The following is a 21,580-nucleotide window of genomic DNA, read 5'->3' as shown; positions in this document are numbered from 1 at the left end:
CCATGGACAGCACAGCTAAAGATACTCACGAAAGAGGACTCCCAAAACTACTTCAGAAAGTAGCAAGAACAATGGGACAAGAGAGTTTGAAGAAAGGGGAAACTTGTTGAGGGGGATTGATGACAATGTATATTTCACTGTAATAATTTTTTAAAAGTTTAAACATTTACCATATTTTTTAAATTGCACCTTCTAAGTATTTCCCCATGAGCTAATGCTACAATGCTTATAATATATTTTGTTTGTTTGCTTGCTTTTGATTAATCTTGATCTCAGCAGTAGCTATTCCTGAAAGACATTTTGGTGTCCTTGACTTTCACACAATCTTCACATGGTCCCCCCACCATTATGTATCAGATTTCCTCAACTCTGCTGATCAGGACAGTTGTATCACAGTTAAGAAGCAAATGGTTAGCTATTTTATGGCAATTCTGACTGGCTCCCAACATTCTACATTTGGCAATCATCATTCAAGTGTTGTTATCCAATTATTTGAATATCTATGGCATTTTGCACTTACTTGGAGGCTAGTAATTTCACCTTTAGTGGCATGCTCTATGGATATGCTTGACTGTGAGTTCAGTTGCAGAGGAAAAGACCCAGTGAGAGTCTAGAGAGGATATTCTGAAATCACCAATAGTACGGGATATGGATGGAGGCAATGAGGTGCCTGAGTGAGTATAAACAGAATTAACAGTTTCCCAAATTCAGGAGATGTGCATGCTACTAGAAAAGCATGGCTTCTCCAAAATCCCTTCTCAATGAGAAAAGGGCTGCCATTCAATTTTCTCTTGATAACAATTTTAAGAAAATGGATCTGACATCATTAAGTACAATCACTATCAGCTAGTCCTTTCCCAGTTTTGAATAAATTCCTTCTCTAGGCCATGATAACTGACAGTCAAGGTAATAAATTATTTAAAACACTTATTTTACTTATATATCTTTAATGTGTATTGTTTTTAATGAATTAAATAAGTATGCACATATTGTATATTATGTCTTTAATCACACTTAAGAATTCCCTAATATTTTGAGCTCTCTGGAAGGAGAACTCTCCATATGCCTAGTGTTTGACTTTCAGACACTTGACTTTCAAATACATTTTCTAAAATGCATTATACACAAATGTGAAGGACTTTCATTATATATGATTTATTAGGGGACAGTCTATCTCTCTTGTTAAGAACACTGTGCTGTTCTTTTGAAAAAGGATATTCTCTCTTATAATGCAAACATTGAGTCTGGTTTTTTCATGTTTCTATAAATAAGCGAAGCAGACATGCCCTTCATTGTCAAGGTCAGTCACTTGCTCCTGGGCTTTTAGGTTGCAGACAGCTTCTAGGGACATTAAAATGTGTCAGGCAAATAACATTCCCAAGACATTAACTGTCATGATCCTGACTATGTGCTAGAGATACTGTCACTATGATTCAAGTAGAACTGACTAATTTATGCTAAAGAAATTAAAAATCTAGAGGATGTTGTTTAATATTTGTAGGAAAAATGGAGAGAGGCCCTACTTCCATCTCAATATTTTGATTTCTCTGGAATCTTAGGTTTGAAAAACATAAAAAACTTTAAAAAGATACTCAGTTGAGTTTCTAAGTCTTTAAGTATAGATTCCTTTGGCAATAAAGCTGTTTTTACTTTTTTCAAATATTCTTCAGTGGAATCTTGACTCAGAAAAGTCTGTACCTTGTAGTGACTAATTTTGTAAATACTTCTAAAAATACAGATTTCTAAATATATGTTTTTTAAATAGTTTATATTTTGAAATGATACTCCATAGTCTATGACTAAATGTTTAGAGATGGCAAAATAAAACTCTGGTATAAGGCTACATTTTAAATGGATTTTGAAGAAGTTTACAGCATAAATTTTAAAATGTAAATATTTAATAATTACCTCCACTTGATTTTCTGGATTAGGTTGTGTTTGGAAGGATTTGTTGCCTTTTGGACCAAAGTACTATTTGAAGTTTAAGGTATTCCTATCATGGACAATGAAATTGAAACACTACTAAAGATGATGCTAAAATGCAGATTTATGTAAAGGGTCAGAAATTTGAGAAAGTAGAACTAAATATGCAATACATGAAACTAGTTTTGAAAATATACTTATATAAATTCATAGGAAAGAAAAGCCTATGAGCATATACACCAAATTGTTAATAGTGGTTATACCACATGATGAGGCTATGGGTTTTATTTCATTTTCTGTCTTTCCCAAATGTGTTAGTTACTTTTCTCTCATTGCTGAGTCAAAATACCCAACACCCAAAGTTAGAAGGAGAAAGAATTTACTTGGCTTACAGTTTGTACAGGTTTCAGTCCGAAATTGGCTGGCTCCAAGGCAGGGTGGGTGGCAGAGGAGACAGGCACCGTAGAGGAGAAACAACATGGTGCACACAAGGTAGCAAAGGAAACAAGGAACCTTCACTACATCTTTCTGTCTCTTTTATCCCATCCAGACTACCAGGTTTAGGGCAGTGCCAAACTACTCACTCACTTGTAGAGGTTTAATAACCACACACCCTTAATCCTGGCATCACACATTCCAGATTCAGCTACCTCTGACTGAATGAGGCTTTGGCGGGGGTGGGGGTCCAGACCCAAACCATAATACCAAAATTCTAAAATAAAAATATATTTATAAGTAAAAACATACTGCCTTTGAAACATGGAAAGGAAACTCTTTGGAGAGCAAGACATAGTACTGCCAAGGCCTCCCAGTCCTCTGTCTCTCAGGAATTCTTGAATTCAAACAGGACTAGTGGAAGCTTGAACAATGGGTTTCAAATTTTCATTATTCCATCAACAATGCAATAATCCCACTTTTTATTTCATCTGAGAAGCTTGAATATTTTCTTGACGTTTGATATGTAGCTTGAAGTCACTAAATAGCTGAAGTATCAAAACTTGAGTAAGACCTTTCCAAATTTGAAATTTTAAAAATTTATTTTAAAAACTTCAGAGCTGACACTAAGATAGAGAAACATTTGTACAGGCATTGTTGGATATTTCCAGATAATTGTTGTAGATTAAATGCACACCAAAGCCAAAGTCTCAATCTTAAAACACTAATAAATTGATTAATTAGCCGAGGAAATGGTTCCAGTAGAATTTTTTAATAGGACTTGCTTGGTGAGTGAGAAGATACAAGTTGGTGTCCTTAGCATTGTTTTTCTCTTTCCATGAACACAAATGAGTGATTTTTAAACCCAGTTTCTTTAGTTTGCTTTTCCATAAGGCAAACTTGCTTTCCTGATAGATGTCCATGGAAAAGAGCTCATCAGTGACTACAGACTCTACTCACATTGTTGATTTTAAACCATTATGCTAGCCCACACTAGGCCTTTTGGACTCAATTACATTTTTAGCTGATTTTTTCTTGCTTGTTTTTAGGCTGCCCACCTCATCCTTCCTTACTCTGCCAAAGGTGAAACAGCTCATGTGTCCCATCTCTGCTTGGAGGGAGTTGCTCTAGAGAAGTCAGTTGTCTTGTGATCTCAGTTTTTGGTGAATTCAAGAAAAGTTATGATTTTATAAATGACCCATCTTTTCCTCATTAGTATGAGAGCAAAGCTGTGCAGCTTTCTACACTAATTGGAAGCAGGACCAACATCTTTTAATGCTACAGTTAACATCTTTTAATGGCCTACAGTCACAGTCTGGAAGAAGCTAGCTTTTCCAATTCTACCAGGTTCTGGATTTCTGAACACTCCTCATTCCTTTGCACCCTTGCCTGCCATTTCTTTCCTGAGCTCATCTCTTTCTTGTAATAGCCAAAGGCAGCCAATACAGGCTATGGACTGAATATCCCTCACTCAAAATGCTCAGGGCCAATAGTTTCAGATTTTAGAGCTTTTTAGATTTAGGAATATTTGCTCACACATAATGAGATGTCTTGGGGATGAAACTCAAATCAAAACACAAAATTCATTTCTTTGCTATAAATCTTATACACATAGCCTGAAGGTAATTTTATACAAAGTTTTTACTGTGCTTTTTTACTTCGACCTGTCACACAAGGTGAGCGTGTAATCTACTCGCGGCATCTTGTCAGTGCTCAAAAAGTTTCCAATTTTGGAGCATTTTGGGTTTTTAGATTAGGGATGCCCAAATCCGAGTTTATTCTGTTTTCTAATATCTTCCTGCAGCATGCAAGCATACTGTGCTACTCCTACCCCCTCAAGTTACTACAAGTGGAAGCTTTAGAAAATGTTTACTGTACCCCATGGAGCTTCAGCATTTTAACCCAGGAGCAGGGTCCTCAGTGATTTCTAGTAAAGACAATGCTATGAAAATGTTCAATTTTTTGTTATGCAGGCTCCACAAGGGACCCACTTCTGGTCAGGCTAAGTTGTGCCATGTTGTGGAAACCTGTGTGGTTTAACATAAAGTTTCACCCAGGATGAGCACCTCTTGTCTATTTTATAACATCATTTGGGACATATAGCCTCAGAAATAGTTATTTCAGGTGAAATGGCAAAGGAAGCATGACAGAAGGACACTGACTTTTAGCCCCCTTGGTCTAAATGTGGTCCATACCACTTCTGCTCACAGTGCATTGGCCAGGATTACTCATAGGGCCCCCACCTAAATGCAAGGATGCTAGGAAACTTAGGGAAGAAAATGGGCATTGAATGTGTGCTCACTCTGTTACCCTGAGGATTTTATTTCACTAGCAAAAAAGGAACAAGTTTGCCTTTTCTCATTTGCATCTTTGAACTAGAGTTAGCAGATATGTTTCACACAGTAACATGGTCTAGCATGCCCAGGTAGGAGTCAGACTACCAGAGACTCCTCACTGACTCTTGCCTTCCCCACCCCACAACAGTTTCTCCAATGGAACTAACACTGGGAAACATTTGAGGTCATGCAGTGCCCATAAATTGCTATCCATCACTTTTAGACTAGAAAGCACTGATACTAGAGGTGACACACATCACTTCACACACCACACATTAGTGTGGTGCCCCACTGTTCAGAGCTGACAGCTGCTCTGATGGGTGAGTATCCTTTCTGCTGGGCCAGTGCCATGCCTTGTGACTGTTAATTATATGATGATCATCCTGCGTATAATTCAAATATATGGAATCAACCCCAGATGCTGCTGTGCTGTGTGTGTTCATTTTTTTTTTTAAAAGAAGCATCTGTTTAAGCCAAACCAAGCTGAGCTAAGCCAAGCCAAAACAAAACAAAAGAAAACAAAAGTGAAAAATGTCAATATTCATGCTAGGAGGCCTTGAAATCCAGCTCAGAAGGCTTGCTCAGCAAATTACATAAACCTTTCAATGTACCATCTTGAACATCTTTTCCTCATCTTACTTGCATTGCCATGAGAATTTTTCTCTCATGGCAATGCTAAAATTTCTTCTTTCTTTCTGTCCCCACACAGTCTGCCTCCTATGAGGTGGCACTTTTTGTTGGTATTCTCATGTCCCCTCCCTCTCCGTGCACTTTACCATGTAACCCTCCCTACCACATTGGGTGCCTTGGGAAATGAATACAGTTCCAAGTTTGAACTGTTTTATCAGTACCTGGACAGCTGGTGAATATATTTGTTATTCACTACTTTTTTTAAGACCATGCCTACTTCTCCATCAATGGTACTCAAATTTTTTCCACAAGAAAAAATAAGATACCACTCCCAAGATACTTGCATTTTTGCTGCAAGCGGCAGCTGGGTAGCCGGCTCGCCATATTGCATCAAGCACATTTTCAGAAGCTGGGCGTTTGCGTCTCCCTCAAGGGTGGTGAAACTCTCCAGGAGATCCTGCCAACTTCATCAGAAATGTGTGTGAATGGCAGATTTTCTCTGCCTCAGATGTGCATGAACTGCAGATGGTAAATAGTTTTTCCCTTTAAAATGTGGATTTACTTCTCAGGCTATTAAAATGCAAATGCCCAGGGCAGATTTGCCAAAGTCTTTGTTCTCAAACAATTTTAAATATAGCTGCCCTTTGGGAAGTCATAGATAGTTTTGGAAAAAGAAAAACTGAATGTTAAGGAAATCAAACTGATTTGCTCCAGGATGCTGTCATTAGTTTCCAAGAGAAAATGGTACTAATTCTATTGGGAAGTTCCAATCCCAAACAGGTGGCTTTCAACTGCAACCTTTTTGCCCCTTAGCAGATGGGTACATAGGTACATGGTGAATTGTGACCTCTTAAGAAGCAAGACTCCAATGATGACAAAGAGGAAGGCATGGAGAAGACAGAAAGAAGGAAAGAAAGGGTGAGGAGAAGAAGGAAGAGAGGTAGAGAGAGATGAAAGAGGGAGAGAGAAGAGGGAATGAAGAAAGGAAGAAGGAAGGAGAGAAGGAAAGGGAAGGAAAGAAAAAAAGGGTAAAAGGGCAGAGATCTCGAAAGGTAATAACAGAAACAAATTACCAGTACTAGCTCATGACATTTTAATGTAAATTTAAGATAGATATACAGGTACATTTATAAATCCAAACATTTAAAAACAATGATACCCCACTCTTGATAAGCGCATTCATACCCAAATCTTGACATATAATTATTTATTTTGTTCTGCTTTTTGAAACAGGGTCTTGCTGCATACTCCAGGCTAGCCTCAAACTTACTAGATAGCCCAGGCTGGCCTTGAATTTGCAGGAATTCTCCTGCCTCAGCCTCCTGAGTGCTCAGATTACAGGTGAGCACCACCACGTCAGCTCCCAAATCTTGATATTTAAATACCATTTTTCCAACGAAAGGAATCAGTGCTCTTTGGAAAAAGAGCTGATTTCCTGCCCAGGCCAGGGCAAGGAAAATGCCAAAATAGCCCAGGACATCTTGTGGTTCCAAATAGTAAGAAAATACTCTAAAAATGATGGAAAGATCAGGGGACACAGAAACCTGTTCGTGGGCTCCCACTGGCTAAACGGAGGACGTTTTTTGGCAAAGAACGAAGTGAAAACAGACTGTAATGAAAACAGACTATAATCCATACCACAAAATAAGAGTCCATAAATCCATACCTAGGCAGATAATTGCAAATATAAATAATAAATAAATAAAGCAGAGATGAGAAAGCTCTTCCTTATAGCAGAATTCCAATGGATAAACATGGAAGGAATCACAGAAATTGAAAATCATCACTAAACAAGTACCTCAATAATAAGTTTTTAGGTGAAATCCATCAGCGGATGCTAAAATTAGTGTGTGAAAAATGGGATGAGGTGTGGCGTATCTTCAGCCTCAACCTGTCCCCCTCACAACAAACATTTAATTACAGTGGGAAAAGCGGTGTGAGGAGATTCCACCCTATCCAAGAGGGCACAGGTAACCTCGTTAGCCATGAGCATGCTCAATGCACTGTGAAAGTCACAAGGTCACAGCCTCACTTCCATGGTATACTTGTCCCCAGTTCTCCATCTGAATTTAATCATGAGGAAATAGTAGATGGACCCAAATTAAGAGACTTTCTAGAAGACTGGCCAATACTCTTTAAATGTTTCAAGGTCATGTAAGACAAAAAAACCTGAAGAAATATTCTAGATGAAAGCAACTAAAGAGACTTGAGAACTAATTGCAACTCACGATGCTGGCTTGGATCATAGGTCAGAAAAGGACACTGGGCAACAAGCAAAGTCTCAATAAGTTCTGCCTGTAGCCTAGTTAACTGTACCATATAAGTATTCCTTTTCTAATGTAGAGTATTGCAGTACGAGTAAGTCAGATTTAACATTGAGGGAATTTCGGTGAAAGACAGGAATTCCTTAGATCATTTTGTACATTTTTGTAAAGCTGAAATTACCTCAAAATTTAAAATTTTTAAAAGTTAAAATGTATTTATGTATGTATGTATTTATTTATTTATTTGTACCGGGGCTCAAGCTCAGGACCTTGCGTTTGTGAGGCAAGCGGCAGCACCACTGAGCTAAATCCCCTTAAAAATTATTTTAAATGAAGCAAGCACGTTTCCTGTATAGTCTCTTCCCCTCTAGTGCCCCTCTAGGAATCCAGCGCCCTCTGGGGTGGGAGAATCTAGCAGGCTCCTAGGGCAGAGGTTGAGGTATGTGGTGTTACCTGCATGTTAGCACACAGGGCTGAGCTTGGGGATTGCAGGAATCACCCAGGCCCATGCTATGCAAGCACAGCCCACGGCCCAGCCGCAGTGGGGTCACCATGAGCTTGTTAGAAAGGCAGGCTCTCGCGCTCACACCCGCAGCTCCTATTACTACCAACTCAGAGTCTGCATTCCAACAGGTTCTTCAGGTAGCTTCTGTGCACATTGAACATTAAAATTCCCTGATTGCCTCAGTGGTTCTTAACCTAGGTTGCTCACTGGAATTGCCTACTGAGTTTTTAAAACTCCTGAAGCCTGAGCCCCAGTATCCACCCTCAGACTCTGCCTTCCTTGAAGAAATGGAGAATCAGCAGCTAGGTGGTGAGTGAAGGATGAAGTACAAGAAGGCCTTTTAAAAATAGTATTTGTTGGGCTGGGGATTTAGCTCAGTGGTTCCGGTACCTGCCTTGCAAGTGCAAGGGTCCAAGTTCGATCCCCAGTATCAAAAAATATATATATATCATTTGTTCATTCTTTCATTTGGCAATTATTTTTGAGCACTTATTATGGTCAGGCATTGTTGAAAATCTGGAGGGCACAGCAGCAAGTAAGACAAATTGTTTGCATTCATGAGCTCACCTCCTAGCTGGGGAGAGTAATAAAATTATTTGATAGATGCTTTGAAGGTTGGTCTGGAACCGGGGTGAAGCATGGAGTGTAGGAACCCCAGATCAGGGTTGGGAAGCTACATGGAGGCTGTGGCTTAGGTGAGACGTGACAGTAGGGTGGCAGAAGCAATTGGGTTTGGGAAGTATTTCGAAGGTAGAGCTGATAGAAATTGCTGAAAATTGGACCCAGGATATGAGTGACAGAAGAAAGTCACATGGGACTCTCATATTCTGGCCTCAGTGGCAGGTGAATACGACCTCAGTGACTGAGACAGGACTGCCCGGTGGTCACTTCAGCTGGAGGGTTCACTTCATCTGTGACGAGAGAAAGAAAAATTACTGCTCTTGAGCTGTTCCCAGCTGAGTTTTCTCTCAGGCAATTCCCACATCTCCTCACCCAGATGAAATGTAACTGTTTACCGTCTCCGGTAAGGGTCAGTGCGGAGCTGGCTTTGCGAAGAGAAGGCCTCTCTGAGCAGCAGTGCAGAGGGACCACAGGATCCGCCCCTCTCCCTTTCCCCAGATCACTGGGGCATGGACTGTCTAACACTTCCTTTTATCCAAAACATTGTGAGCTACACATGAAAGATGAGCACATGTGAGCTGAGACTTGTGTGATGATCAAATGACACTTCCCTCAACAGCTCAGACATAGTTTGTGCTATGAATAATTATTATGCAAAGTGATAGATTGGCGTACATGTCATACATTTCTATAGTTAGAATTGTGTTCAGCCAGGCTGAGCAATTATCAAATCAGTTCTGGTCTGAGATATGTGAGATCTTAGGAGAAGTTCCTTCCTGTAAGGGAGTAATACTTTTCTTCATACTTAAGGTATGGTAATCTGTCAACCTCATGAGAGAGTTCTATACTGTATATAACTAGCCCAGAAAAAGATCAAATTTCAAGATTCAAACTAGCTTTCCACTGAATGTGCATCACTTTTCTGTTACTATTAAATCAGAAAATCAGACATGGAGCCATTCTAAGTTGAGAACTATTTATATAAGAAAACAGGCTTCAATAAAATCTGTATTGTTTCTGAAATGCACATGATCTCATACAAGGTAACTGTGAGTCACCCTGGACAGGCCAGAGTCCAGTGGAACGATGTTGCAGAGGGAGACAGTTGTCTCAAAGAAGGTGTACATAGGTAATTGGTCACATAGCACTTTCAGGGTGGGGACCCTGTGTGTGCAGAATGTGCTAATCTCATCTCTAGACTCTCCTACCAGGCTTTTCCCCCTCTCCTAAGCAGGTCTCCTAAGCAGTGCACAGATTGTTCACCCTGAAGTCCTCCATTCAAAGGTCTGACCTTGACACTGAGGAAATCCGGGGGTCCTGATCTTTAAAGAAAGGTAGAAGAGTATTTAGGAGTAAGCAGGGGTGATGACCCCTCAGAGCATCTGGAGTATTCCCATGATCCTAAGCACCAGTTGGATGGGAGAACATGGCTCCCAGCAAAGGGTTCTGGGAGTTCTTTCTGACCATCTTCACCAGTGACAAATCAAGAGCAAACCCAGGAGGTTTGAGCACTGAGCTTTACTCTGAGTGCCTGTGTAAAAAAAAAACACAAAAGAGGAGCAGTTTCTACCAGTCATGAAGGGAATTAGAGCACTTTCATCATTGAGAAGATCCAAAGAATGAAGAAAGATATTCCAGGGAATGAGACTAAGGTAGATGGACTTTTGCAACTCATCTCCTGCAGGTGTGTAGAGTAAGATAGTAAAAACTCCAATGCATATATCAGGCTGATGGGGGGGAGTTGAAAAATATCCGAGTTTGTGCTCCAGGTGCTTCCCTTTGTTGTGGGTGGAATTGGGGTCCCTAAAAGACAGGGTGACACTCTTGGTACTCCTGAATATGGTCTTCTTTGGGAATAGGATATTTGCAGATATAATCAAAATAAAAATGTGGCCATACTGGACTAGGGTGGAACTGAATCAAGGGCTGGTATCTTCAAAAGAAGAGAGAGATTTGGACACAGATATATGGAAGCAGAATCACATGATGGCAAAGGCAGAGAGAGATCCAAGTCAAAGAATGCCAAGGATGGCTGGCAACCAATAGAAGCTGAGAGAGAGACATGACACAGATTTTCCCACAGAGCCTCTAGGGCAATCCAACCTTGCCAACACCTTCATTTTGGACTTCTAGTCTCCAGCATTAAGGATAAACACATTTCTACTATTCTAAGATGCATTATTTAGGGCTATTTATTATGAATGCCCTGTGGAACTAACTCGTCCTGCAATATCCGACACAGGTGGATGTGGTAGAAGACCACTGACGGGGAGACACATCTACTGTAGGTCCGTAGGCCTTCAGAGGGGTGGAAGAGACCACTTCAGAGGTTAGGAAGGTTTCTAAGAGCAAACACAGCACGTATTTGCTCCCATCCATAAGTTGCATTCTTATTGCTGATTGTTCCCTTTGCCATGCAGAAGCTGTTTGATACAGTCTTGCTTATTCATTTTTGTTTTTATTGTCCTAAAATCACCACAACCAATATCAGGGAGTTTTCACCTATGCTTTCTTCTAGGAGTTTTACATTTTCAGATCTCACACTTTAATGTTTAATCTATTTTGGGTTGATTTTGTGTATAGTATAAAGTAAGGGTCCAATTTACTTCTTTGTGTGGATATCTAGTTTTCCTAATTTCATTCTGGGTATCCATCCAAAAGAAGTGAAATAAAGACCTCAAAGGGATAGCTATACACCTATGTCCATTTCAGGATTATTCACAATAGCTAAGATGTGAAAACCAACTAAGCATCCGTCAGTGAGGAAATGCAAAATGAAAATATGATATATTCATCCAGTGGAATATTATTTCTCAGTGATAAAAGAAAGAAATCCTGCCGTATGTGACAGCATGGATGAATTGTGAGGATATTGTGCTATTAGGTAAAGTAAACCAACCACAGAAGGACAAACATGGCATAACAGCACATCTATGCAGTACAAACATAGAGGAGCAGAGAGAAGAATGGGGATGGAGGGGTTGGGAGGGGGGAAATAGGGAACTGCTATTCAGCAGACATGAAGTGTCCATTAAGCAAGAGGATTAAGTTCCAGAGATCTGCAACACTGTGCGTATAGTTAATAGCACTGTATTGTACATGTAAAATTCATTTACTAAGAAGGCATAAGATAAACGGATGATGGGTGCCCAGACAGCCAGGGGAGAGCAATCACTATTTACAACTCACATCAAAATAGTAAACCAAAAATTGGACCAGCTGTTAAAATTTCAGAAAAGGATGCAGGGAGTACAAAAATCGATCAGAAATCCAACACGAGGAGAGATGAACTGTATCTCAACAAGATCAGCAGCAGCCCACAGAGAAGGACCAACAGTGGAGAAAAATCCCTTCACCCTGTCACCTTGGAAACACATAAGCTGTTTCTGTAACCACCGGGGAGAAGGAGGGTGGGGAGTAGGCAGATACCTTGAAAACCAACAATATTCAAATGGGGTTAAATTGACCTGAAATAGACTCTAAAACTAGACATGACTGGGTTACCTTGAATGGGTGAGTTTTCACTATCTCACTACCACTGTCTGCCAGAGCAAGATGGGATCATTCATTCTTTCAGTTTATATGTATTGATTGGCTCCTAGGACTCTTCAGAGTCCTACATCAGATCAAGAAAACAGAGAAAAGTACATTATATTTTAACATTTGTTTGGTTATTTTTGGTACCGGGGATTGAACTAGGCACCTTGTGCCTGCAAGACAGGCACTGGAACCACTGAGCTAAATCCCTGGCCCATATTTTAACATTTGAATTGTAGTGCATACATTTAGATTTTGCTATACCTAGTAAGCCAATCTAAAATTACTCCCTCTCATCCTTGAGGAATGGTTGGCCTGGGATGGTGGTAGCGGGGACACTGAGTAGTAGAGTAGCCTTTGGAACACAGCTACTGAACGTTTGCTCTGCACCAGGCACATGCAGAGGTCCACATGGTGATTTGGGGAAGAGTGGGTCAGGCCATGTCAGCAGAAGTAGCTGCATTCTCTTCATGCCCTATCTTTTGCAAAAGTCCTTCATGAACACTTCTTATAAATCTCAACCAAGTGTCAGGAGGAAGCAATAGACAGGAGCCCAGGATCAGACTTTTGATGGCTTTGAAGAAAAAACACACATGAAATCAGCCTAGGGGTCCCTTCCCACTTCCCTCTGAAGTTCTATGGATCTTTTCTTCAGAAAGAATGTGAACTAACGCTTTAAAACTCAATTTCATCAATGCTGGTAGGACTAAAGTGATTGAAATGAGAAGAGTCGATGATAATATGAAATGTTGTGGAGAAGAAAGGGGTAGTCTACCAAGTAAAAGGGAAAGGACAGAGTTAATGCTAAAAAACAAAAGAGTGGAGGAAGCATTTCTTGCCCAGCCCTGACCTGGAAGCATTTAGACAAGCCCTGAACCACCCTGGAATCGGCAGTAATCAAGCCTCAAGTTGGCCAGCGAGCCTAGCTGAGGCCAAGCAGGCTATTAGAACTGTTTACATAATTGAGAGAAATAAAATATTGGCAAAAAGCAGCTCAAAGGAGTGAAGATTCACCCAGTTCACATAATGGAGAGAAAATGATGTGGGACAAAAGCCAAAGCAAAATCTTAAATGAGTTTTTAGCATCCTGAGTTAACCTGATGACATTTTTGTAAAACACTATTCAAATTATTGATTGAAGATTTTATCTCTTAAAGGAAAATGCACATTTCATCAAAAGGACAGAACCCAATATTTTGGCTTGCTTAGGAAAACGTGTTCTTCAGCTTACTCGGTAAGTACAACTTGCAGCAAGTCTATTCAGGCATGACAAATATAAGCATTTCATATACAAGGCACAAGCAGGAGGTCTGCAACCTTTTTGACTATATTGATGTATCTTCCATGGAAAGATATGAGCTAATATTTCTAACCTCAAATCTGATGAGAATACAGTCATTGAAATGAGAATTAGCAAAAACACCGTTTTTGTGGGGAAAGAGATAGGGTATGATTGTTCATCTCTTGGATCTCTGCTTTGGCTGACATATCCTATACCCCAAGGAGGACCTCAACTCTCATTTCCAGAGGAGATATAAAAAAGAAAAGGAGAGTTATTCTAAAAATGCCATTGCAGACAACTTTATAACGATAGCAATAGTATTGTTAAGAAGTTTGCTAATGAAGAGAAAGTTGACATTGGAGAAAAAGTATTTAGTTGAAACTAAGCTACCTTGGAGATCTGATAATGTTTAGGTAGGTGTGGGCTTTCTCAGATTTAATAAAGTGTGTGTGTGTAACAGAGAGAGAGAGAGAGAGAGACAGAGAGAGGAGGGAGGGGGAGAGAGAGAGAGAGAGAGAGGCTCTGATCACATCCAAGAGGGATTTAATCTATCCCTGGTCATTCCAGAAGTCAGAATGAAGCAGGGCAGGTCCCCTCATAGAACAAGAACAAGAGATATGGAATCTCAGGTCTTAATTCATAACCTCTTACCTAATAAAGACTGCAGCATCCTTTCTCTCTGTTCTCTCTCACTAACAATGTACGGAATGCATCTTCCCCTCATCCCCTACTCTTACCATGGCAAGGACCAGGTGTGCTGTAAAAGCAGAGGACCCAGGGGTCTCCAAGGGTGGAAATGGCCACTGATCCATATCTGACACTGGGAGAAAATCCTCTAAAATCCAGGCCACATTCAAGATCCAAAGGTATTGGCTACCAGTCCCTGGCCCACCCCACTGAAACCATAAAAGATAACCTCTTCTTTTGTTTGGGGACAGCCTATTTATCAGAGCTGTGCCTCCTTAGGGCCTCTTTTGAATAGTTTTTAAAAATTTCATCTAGTTCACTTTAGGATGCTAAAAGGCTTTGCTAATGCTAAAGCCTTTCCATGTTCTCTCTTAGTTTTAAAATTTATAAAATCTGTCCACTGATGTCTCTAAGTGATGCATCCTGAAATCTTTTTTTTTAATGATGAAGTTGACAAACCTATCTGTGGGGGTGGAGAGGTCAAGCAGGGTCCTCATGTCCTTTGGGGGGGTCCTACTCAGACCCTATCTGTCAAATGCCAATTTCATATTTTCAACCAAATTAAGCGAAAGAACTCTTGGCTGATTTGTAACAAGAATAAAATCTAAAGTTTCAGCAAATAAAACTAAGCTTGGCTAGGCTGCCTCACAATGCAAGAGGTGGCTTTTTAAGGTAGCAAGCTCCCCATTCCTCAGTATCTTCAGGGACTCTGTGAAATGTATACATTGTCTTTTGGCCAAACAGATCTGTAGCAAAGCTTTGTTTCTCAGAAGTAGCATCTTCCCTTTGGAAGACCATGTGATCACTGGTGTGAGGTATGTCAAAGTGACAAGAGCCAACTGCACAGATCTGGTCATTTAGATGTGTCAGATCCTGCCTTTTCTCTTTTGGACAGCATGTCAAGAGTTCCTATTACAGTAGAAGATTTTTCCCCCTTTGTGGTTCCTGGTAAAAGGCAGCCCCGCATGGCACCTTTTCCTCTCTTTGAATTCTCAGCTAATGACCAGGTATGAGAACAAGCATGTTGTCAGTATCTGTGTCAAGTTTTATCCTGTGATAAAAATCATTGCTCTCGGACATGCTTCCTCATTTCAGCTCTCAAGGCTCTCTGAGCAAAGAAACAGGAAGTGCGTGAATAGAACAATGGAAAGCAGCAAGCTGGGATCAGGAGGAAATAAAGGTATCATTTGGCTTTTAGATCAATATAGGTACAGCAAAGGAGAGGGCTGTTATTAAAGAATCGGGGAACGCTTTAAGGATTGGACCCAAAGCAAGTTGCAGAATGATTCCTGTAGTACATCTTTTAGTAAAAATAAAATGAAATAATGCTATGTATTTTCTGTAAGTACACATATTTGTAGTAGGTACAAAAAAATTTTGGAAGAATTTATTCAAATTGATGCTAGATTGGCAACTGGTTATACTTGGAAAGAGACTGGGATTGGAGAGATGGTCAAAGCGTACCTAAGCCTACCCCATTTTGTATAAGGAAATAATGTACATGTATTGCTTATATAAGTCAAAATCAATGTAAATAATGTACATGGACACATATATGCATATATAACATACCTCTAAGAAAACATTCATTGACCCTAAAGACGGGGAATTGGTTTGTCACCTTTTAGTTTGCAGAGGTAGGCATGCTCAGTAGTATGGGTTGGGCTTGAAGTTCCTTGGATCTAAAGTTTTTGCTTCACTTATCAAATTCCTTCAGATAGATACCAAGCTCTCAGGTACTTTATCTACTTCCTTTCATTTAATCCTTACTATGAGTGTAATTCAACCAAGTGGTATTCTATTTCCCATCTAATACTTAGACATAGTAATCAGCAAGGCTAACTACTATAACAAGCAACTCCCAAACCACAGAGGTTTAGTACAGTACAGGTTTTTTCTTGCCCAGGCAAAAGTCCATTTCAGATATTTCTGGTTGGGTGGCTGTCCTGGCACCATTTATAGGGGTGCAGACTGTGAGGAGAGGGAGCAAGGAGAATCATGTGGCATGATTCTAGCCCAGCCTGTAAATGGGGGCGTGCAATCTATTCCTACACATGGAACTCAGTTCCTGTACCCGGCAGATTCAAGGGTGGGTTGGAAATGCACATTGACTATGTCCCCAGAGGGAGAGGAGAACAGGATACCCTGCCATAGAAACTGACAAGGAAGAGGTTAAATATTTATTATTGCTTTCTGAGATCAAAAGATCTAAGCAGAGCATGTAAGACACATGGCCAAGGTCACAGAGCTGTAAGCGGTGTAGCAAGGACTGGAAGTCATTCATCTGGCCCCCACGCCTGTGATGTCCCAAAGCTGCACACACCGGAGGAACCAGGGAGTGGGCCTTTGTAGACACATTTGCATGCTGGGACAGGACACACTCTTCAGAAGCCTGTTAGAGAAGACCAAAGATAAATGCAGTTGGGACTCTAAACACAGAGTGTTTAGCAGGGGTGAGGAGGGGGTAGTTTAAAAGAGCAGACCCAAGTTGGCTTTATTTCCTTTGTTTTAATTTTTGTTTTGTTTCTTTTGGTCTTATCAGAAGTCAATCTCTTCTGGTTCACACACATACCACTTAGACCTGTGGGTGTGCTACCTCCTTCCTTTTTCATCTGGGCGGAGAGGAGTGCTTCCGGAAAGACTGCACGCCCCTTGAAGTTCTAGTCTTGATAATTAAAGGCTTAATTCCAGCCTCGTGTCACCCTTAGACAAGACCAGCTTTCCCTCACACCTGGGATTGAAAGCTCCCCATCAAAGACAGCTCTTCCCTCTCATCTCAGCTCCAAAGAGTCATTCAGAGAACGCATTTCCTGAGGCCAGAAAAGGATGCTCTGGCTTTCTTTTTCTCCCCCAGGGGGCATTGATTAGCAATTCAAGGTCAAGCTGGAGACTTCTGGGCTTCATAGGAACCTTTTCTTTTTTCCACAAAACCCTTCATTTACAAGGGGATAATGGAAAGAACTAAAAATTCTCCTCTAATCTCTATCAACTCTTTGGCAAAAGAAGTTGGTTAAGTCACTTAGTTTTTCTGTGAAAGGACAGTAATAAAGACTAGTTTTTTGAAGAAACTAGGCAGTTTAGAACATTTCAGGGCTCAGAGTCATGAGAAATTATGGGGAACAGAAGAATATGAAGTATCTTTAAAGAACTGAAAGGAAAAAAAAATAACAAAAAGAAAAGAAAAAAGAAAAAGTCTCCTCAACCCCCGAATTCTACATCTAGTGAAAATAGCCTCCAATATTCCAGGTTAAGTAAGGAAATTTTCAAGTAAAGAGGACAATGGGAGAATTTATTGCGAGCTGAACTGCATTCCTTGAAATATTAAAGGAAATAATTTAGGGTGGAAGAAATTGATGTTTGATAAAAACTCAGATCCTGAGGAGGGAATGAAGAGCATCAGAAATAGTAGCTATCTGAATGAATACTAAAGACCATTTGGTTTTTACTTTCTTCCTCCTTATTTTCTATTATACCTATTACTTTTTTTTTTTTTGGTACAGCAGATCGAACTCAGGTCTTTGAGCTCACGTAGCAGGCGGCAAAACCACTGAGCTAAATCCCCCGCCCTATACTTATAACTTTTAAGCAAAAGAAATATTGCGGAGTTTAAAGTATGTAGATGTAATACTCATGATAGCTATGGGAGAACAGATGGGTGAAGACAGGAGTCAGATGTACAGGACTTCAAGACTTCTTTATATACATACATATATTACATGAAGTGGTATCATACACTACTGCTATCAGGTCCTAGGGTGCTGGAATCTCCTAGAGGTCTATTCTAGATTCTTTCTGTCCTGAACAAAGAATTGGTCAATACAAGTGCAAACAATAACAAGGTTTTATATTTATTAAAGTTAGGAAAAGAAATAGGCTCTGTAGAGTGAGTTTGGGCCAAGTAAAAGCAGGAAAATAAGTGCACCCTACAGGATGAGAGTGGGCTACACAGTTTCAAAAAGCTCAGTGTCAACTGTCCTTTTGAACTTTTCCCTCGGGCTGACTCCAGGTCTAGGCTGACCTATAGAAAACCTGCTGGAGTTCTCGAGAGAAGTCCACTTGCAGGGCTTTGGAAACTGTTCTGTGCGTGTGGCCTGGGATTTTGTAATTAACAGATCACACCCACTTTTCCAGTCAGTCTGCCATGCTCTATTCTCCTGCCTTAGTACAAAAGACAGATAACAGGAACCAGGGATATAGATCTTTTGCAAAAAGGGAAGCAGACCAAGGAATGGCAAGAGGGCAGAGGGAGATGAGAGGAAAGGAATAAAAAAATAATTAAGATGTGTCCTGTACATGTACCAACTCCCTATGATGAATGTAATCATGATGCAAACATATACTAATAAAAAATTTAAAATGGCCATACATTCTTTAATGCTGCTTCCTTGTGACTATTTCAACCAATAGAACACAGCAAGAGTGATGCGTGATTTCTGAGGTTAGATCATGAAAAGCCATGCTACTTCCTTCTGGTTCTCTCATAATACTTATTGTCTGGTAGGTCCCTCGCAGGATGCTCTCTTTTGGAGCCACCACATGGTGAGAAGCTCTGGTTCACAGTCCTGGCTGAGTTCAGTCTTTGACTTGTCCCAGCCAAGGGACTATGTATGCATGTGACTGAAGCAGCCTCTGAGTGAGCTGAGCCCCCAGGCACAAGTCACCCTCCAGCATTTGAGCTTCCCTGATCTCCAGATATGGGCCCAAGACATGCTGCCATGACTTATCGAAATCCTCAGAATGTGTGAGCATAATAAGATGGCTATTGTTTTATGACATTGAGTTTAGGGTGGTTTGTTACCCAGCAGAGTAACCAAGACAAATAAACATCTAGAAAGTTGTGCATTTCGTTAAGTATACAGCTTGACAAACTTTCACAAAGTGGACACACCCAGGTAAACAGCACTTAGATCAATAGAAAGAGCCTCAGGAACCACACTCTGCCCTCCTCTAATCAATGCTTTTCCAAGGGTAATCATCACCCCAACAATAACATAGTTTGGTTTTTCTGGTTTTTGAATTTATATAAGCTATCAGCATTTAATACTTCCTCTCACTTTCTTCTCTTATTCTTCCAATCATCAAGCCCTTCTAATGTCTACACACTCACTTCTCCTCATACTTGCACTGTACTTGGGGCGTCATCAGCTCTTGCCTGGCCATTGGCAAAGTTGAAAAACAACCTGAGGATGACAGCTCCCAAGCCTTCAATTTGACACAGAATGGATCTCCCCACCTGAACCGAGCAGAGGTGCCCACCAGACTTGCTCCCCAGGAGGCCTACGATGTTGTCTTACAATGAAAAGAAAATTATGGATTTGGTTTTGTCATCCTCACCTCCAAAAGCAAACCACCCCCAGGAGTTATTCCTCATAAAATTGGCCGAGTTATAGAAGGAAGTCCGGCTGATCGATGTGGAAAACTGAAAGTTGGAGATCATATCTCAGCAGTGAATGGACAGTCCATTATTGAACTGTCCCACGATAGCATTGTTCAGCTGATCAAAGATGCTGGCATCACTGTCACACTGACAGTCGTTGCTGAAGAAGAGCACCATGGTCCACCATCTGGAACAAACTCCACCAGGCAAAGCCCAGCACTGCAGCACAGACCCATGGGACAGGCACCAGGCAACCATGCACCTGGGGCCAGAACTGCCCTGGAAGGTGAGATGGGGAAGGACCCCTCCGGCTCTTACAGACACTCGTGGTCTGACCACAAGCCCCTCGCACAGCCCGACGCCACTGTGATGTCAGTGGTGGGCAGCTGGCACAGTCAGAGCCTGGGCTGCTACCCTGTGGAGTTGGAGCGCGGCCCCCGGGGCTTCAGGTTCAGCCTGCAAGGCGGGAAGGAATACAACATGGGGCTGTTCATCCTCCGCCTTGCCGAGGACGGCCCTGCCATCAAAGACTGCAGGATTCACGTTGGTGACCAGACTGTTGAAATCAATGGGGAACCTACTCGAGGCATCACACATACTCGAGCAATTGAGCTCATTCAGGCCAGTGGGAATAAAGTTCTTCTTCTTTTGAGGCCAGGAACTGGCTTGATACCTGACCATGGTAATTGGGATATTAATAATCCTTCATCTTCCAATGTGATTTATGATGGTCACCATTTCCCCCATCTTCACATTCTGCTTCCATATTTGAAGAGTCTCATGTGCCAGTAATTGAAGATTCTCTAATGAGAGTTCAGATATGTGAAAAAGCAAAAAAATTAAAGGACACTGTACCTGAAAAGAAAAGCACTTTAAATGAAAATCAGCCTGAGATAAAGCATTACTCTCTTCTTCAAACAAATGTGAATAAGAGGGATCCACCCAACAGTCATGGGCACAGTGACAAGAAAAGTCTACTTAGAGTAGAAAATGGTGTTACACGGAGAGGTAGATCTGCTAGTCCCAAAAAGTCAGCTCACCGCTATTCAGAGGAACATTTGGAAAAGATTCCCAGTCCTCTAAAAAATGACCCCAAAAGAAGACCCAGAGATAGATCACTGAGCCCTCGGAAAAGGTGTCAGATCGACACCAGGGCAGGTTCTGGACAAGCTCATTGCAGAACCAGCCCAAAGCAGCAGCAAAAAACTGAAGGAAGCAAAGACTTGTCAAATGCTGAAGCCAAATTACTGGAGGGTGAGAGTTGCAGAGTAGCAGGCTGTGCTAGTGACAATGCTGAACAGCTCCCGGATGGGAAAGAAAAATCAGGCGTGATCAGTAAAGATCTGAAGCAGAGTCAGTCAGGAAAAGATAGAACAAGGTCTCCAGAGAAAAAAAGCAAGAGAATGGATGAAAAATCTGTTGCCTCCAAAAAGACTAGCAACACTGCTAGTAGAGTAGTGTCTGAAAATGAAAAAGGAAAGAAAGCAACCATAGGAGAAACACGTCCTGGTAAAGATAAAATAGGAGAAAATGTCCAAATATCAGAAAAGAAGCTGAAACAGGAACCTGAAGAGAGGATGGTGTTAAATAAAGTAGAAGATCACAAAGGGAAAGAACTACATACAACTGACAAATGCAAAGAGAGTGGAAGGTTCAAACCTGAAAGTAGCTCTCCAGTTAAAAAAACACCAATAACTCCAGGGCCCTGGAAGGTGCCGAGTGCAAATAAAGTCACAGGCATGACTGGCATGGCCAAGAAATGGTTGTGACCTTCAGCATAAAACAAAGAAAAACAAGTTGTAATCTTTTCTTACTAAAAGCATTTTTCCAGAAAATCATTTTTTTTCAGAAATTCTGAAACACCTAAGAACCTTTTAATTTGCACATCAAGTTTCAAGGCTGCATGAAGGGCCTTTAGGATTGCTAAGAACCAACCATCCCTGGCTAGCTGCCCTCCCTCTGGCTAAGGAAGGAGCTGTGTCC

At 40.9% G+C, this 21,580-nt stretch overlaps 1 pseudogene; it reads left to right on the top strand.

The window, feature by feature from the left end:
* The first annotated feature begins 648 nt into the window (after positions 1–648).
* Positions 649–21,366, top strand: LOC101711597 (membrane-associated guanylate kinase, WW and PDZ domain-containing protein 3 pseudogene; annotated as a pseudogene).
* Positions 21,367–21,580: the final 214 nt, after the last annotated feature.

Source organism: Heterocephalus glaber, unplaced genomic scaffold (assembly GCF_053883595.1).
Source record: "Heterocephalus glaber isolate CG9 unplaced genomic scaffold, H.glaber_assembly_v1.0 deba00000676, whole genome shotgun sequence".
Lineage (NCBI taxonomy): Eukaryota > Metazoa > Chordata > Mammalia > Rodentia > Bathyergidae > Heterocephalus > Heterocephalus glaber.
This window is presented reverse-complemented; position numbering and strand designations above follow the sequence as displayed.